We start from the raw sequence: 3,739 nt of genomic DNA on the forward strand, positions 1-3,739 counted from the left end.
TCCCTTCCCTTCCCTTCCCTTCCCTTCCCTTCCCTTCCCTTCCCTTCTCCACATGCAACACACTCAGAGCAACCTCTGGGACTCAAACACCACGGGAGAATCCCCAGTCATGGGGAAAGTGTCCCACCAGCTTTGGCCCCTGCTCTGCCTGCTCAGCTTGGGTTCACTGGGATGTGGATCACAGGATCATGGAATGCTTTGGGTGGGAAGGACCATAACACCCATCCCATTCCACTCCTGGCCATGGGCAGGGACACCTTCCACTAGCCCAGGTGGCTCCAAGCCCCATCCAGGCTGGCCTTGGACACTGCCAGGGATCCAGGGGCAGCCACAGCTTCTCCCAAAACAGGGGAGTGGTGATGTGGCTGCTTGGGGACCGCTCTCCATGAGCCCAGCCAGCCTCTGGGCTGGATCTGTAGTAGCTGCTGGAGCTGGATTGGGCCGAAGGACCATTCAAAAGGACGATTCAGGAGAGGAGTCAGGAGCTGAAGGCAAGAACCCCATGCAGACATTGCCATTGCCCACAAAACATATTAGTATTATGTCTATTATAATAACATGATGTAATAACGTTATATTTATGTACACACTCTCGGCATCACCCAAGCCAGCCTGGCTCAGCTTTCCCTAGAAACTCTTAAATAGTGAGAGACAGTGACCAGACTCCCTTTTCCTCCGCTGTTCTGAGCATCTCCCTCACTGTCTCCTTGCACACCCTCTGTGAGCATCCTGATAGCCCTCCAGGAGCACCCCTCCCATGGGGAAAGGCTGGGAAATTGGGGGTTGTTCAGCCTGGCAAAAAGAAGGGTCTCAGGTGACCTAATTGTGGTTTTCCACTGCCTGAAGGAGCCAACAGAAAACATGGAGAGAGACTGTGGACAAGGGATGGAGGGACAGAACACAGGGAATGGCTTCCAGAGAGTAGATTTAGATGGGATATTGGGAAGGAATTGTTCCCTGTGAGGGAAGTGAGACCCTGGCACAGGGTGCCCAGAGAAGCTGGGGCTGCCCCTGGATCCCCGGAAATGTTCCAGGCCAGGTTGGACGGGGTTTGGAGCATCCTGGGACAGTGGAAGGTGTCCCTGCCACGGCAGGGAGTGGCACTGGACGGGCTTAAAGGTCCCTTCCAACCCAAACCATTCTGGAATTCCATGACCATCTTGGTTACAGACCACACACCCTCTCTGGTTTTCCATCCTCCTCACTGCTCTTAACTCCTGGCATTTTTATCTTTTGGTATTTATTGAAAGCCTGTGTCTTTTTTTTTTAGAATTATATTGATATGGCAGAAAAGTCATTTGCTCCTTTGAGCAACAGGGAAGTTATAAATTAATGTTTTCTTAGTTATTTCCCCAAAAATCAATAGCTGAGCTTGGAAAACAATAAAGCACTTAGAGCTTACATGCAGATGGACACAAAAGGAGAGAAGCTCATCTAAACAGACCCAGAGCTACATCTCCCAAAGGAGTGCTTGGCAGTCGATTCACGGGGAGGCAGGGCCAGGAATGCATGGAGGGAAAAATATCGGGGGAAGGAATGCAAGGAGCTGATCTGTGCCGAATTACAGCCAATTGTAAAGCAATATCTTTGTGCTGGTTTGGCCTGGGGCAGAGCTGATTTCCCTCAGAGGAGCTGGGATGGGGCTGTGTTTGCCATTACAGAGCTGAGGGAAGAAGGAGGAAGAGAGGGATTCTTGCAGTGGTGCATTTCCTTTCCCAAGTCACCTGTCTGTGTGATGGAGCCTGGCTTTCCTGGGAACGGCTGAACACCTGCCCATGGGAAGTGGGGAATGGATTCCTTGGGTTTGTTTGCTCGTGCACAGCTTTTACTTCCCCTACTCAACTGTCACTATCTCGACCCCCGAAATTTCTCACTTTTGCCCTTCCAGTTCTCTCCCCACCTCCAGAGCAGAGGGAATTGGGTTAGCCAGGGGTGCTCTCAAATCTGCCTCTGCAGCACCAGGGCTTTTTGTGCTGCTAAATCGCAGTTCAAACACTATTAGACCAGGGAGCCTCACTGGGCAAAGCCACTATTTTTTCTCCTCCCATTAGGAACAGATCTGTTTCCCCTGAGCAGGGCCAGTGCAAACTGCTGCTTTACCTGCTGCAGATTGTGTTTGAGCCCCTGAGATTTGGGTTGTGCCAATCCTGAAGTCCCTGCAAAGTAAAAAACCCCGCCAAGCTGAGCTCATGAGGAATTTATTCTTGTGAGCAGGGTGGGCCAGAGCAAAGCCTGGTTTTATGTGACCCCACAGAGCTCCCAGCCCTCGAAAGGAGAAACACCAGGGAGTGGAAAGCTCCAGATTATTGGTTGTTTTGCCTGTAAGAAAAGTTTTTTTTATAACACAGCAAACATTTGTAAATAAGTATAAATATCAGATATTGGGAAGAAATTCCTCCCTGTCAGGGTGGGCAGGCCCTGGCACAGGGTGCCCAGAGCAGCTGTGGCTGTCCCTGGATCCCTGGCAGTGTCCAAGGCCAGGTTGGATGGGGCTTGGAGCATCCTGGGATAGTGGAAGGTGTCCTTGCCCATGGCATGGGGAGGGTGGGACTGGAGGAGGTTTCAGGTCCCTTCCCACCCCAATCACCCTGGGATTTTGTGGGACACTGTCACCACAGTGCCCTGAGCAGGATGAGGTGGCCCAGGCTGATCTGGCCTCCCTGTCCTCCAGTGAGGCCAGGAATCAGATGCTGAGAGGTGATGGATGCACCTCTGGAGCAATGGCATTAGAAATCTCCAGAAAAACTCCAGCAGAGAATCCTGCTCAATTCCACCAGCAGCCAGCAAACAAGAGCTTTCTATATTCATGAATTCATCAGAGTCATATTTCAAAAATAATAAATGCTGTTATTAGTGTTATTATTGGAACGAATTTCTCCATTATGTACTGAGTGATTGTAAGCACTCGCTGCCTCCAGCACAGGAACCACCTCAGGAATAATCCAAGCAAATGATATTTGTGTCGTGGCTGCCATGGGGTCGTGTTTGGGGCTTTTTAAGTGAGGAAGGTATTAACCAGAACAACAGCAACAATCACAACAGAAAGAAAGTCATTATAGGGTGGTGTAAAACACTACCAGGGTGGTTTTTTTCCAGGCAAATTTAGCTTGGGGCACACGACTTGTGCTCCTGTGAGGTTTATCCTGGCTTCTTGGAGCTCTGCCTGTAGTCAGAGCCTCCCGCTCTGTGCTTGCTCTGCTTGTGTACAGAGGAAGGGAAGGAAAACAGAGCTCAGGGAACAACTTTCCAAGGATTGGGATGGAGCACGACAAGGGTCTTTGCTCCAACCCCCTTATCACACCCGTTTGTCCCCATGGCCACCGTGTGCGTCCTTGGTCCCTGAGCCTTAGGGGTGGAGCTTTCCCTGCTCCTGGGATCCTTCCCTGCTCCTGGGATCCTTCCCTGCTGCTCCTTGGATTCTTGGCCATAAAATGCTGCAAAAGGGCAGAGGAGATGAAACAACTGACCAGGGACAATGCCCTTCCAAGTTAAATCTGGACAACAAGTGGATGCAGGGGATGGGCTGGGGTTGATGGCTTTCCTCCGGGAAGCTGGAGCCTGGGATGTGGAGGAAAGGCAGAGGAGGGGCGGCCTGGGAGCACAGCCCGGTGTCCCCTGCCATGCCAGAAGGATTTGTGGTAGAAGCAGAGCCCCTCTTCACCCTCCATCCCCCTAAGGCCCCTCCCTGGCTCCATCAGGCTCCATCCTGACCTGCCTTTCCCACGATCCAAGAGCTGCC

Source organism: Corvus kubaryi, unplaced genomic scaffold (genome assembly GCF_017639235.1).
Source record: "Corvus kubaryi isolate FWS band 111438036 unplaced genomic scaffold, C.kubaryi_AGA036_p1.0 37264, whole genome shotgun sequence".
NCBI classification, from domain to species: Eukaryota; Metazoa; Chordata; class Aves; order Passeriformes; family Corvidae; genus Corvus; species Corvus kubaryi.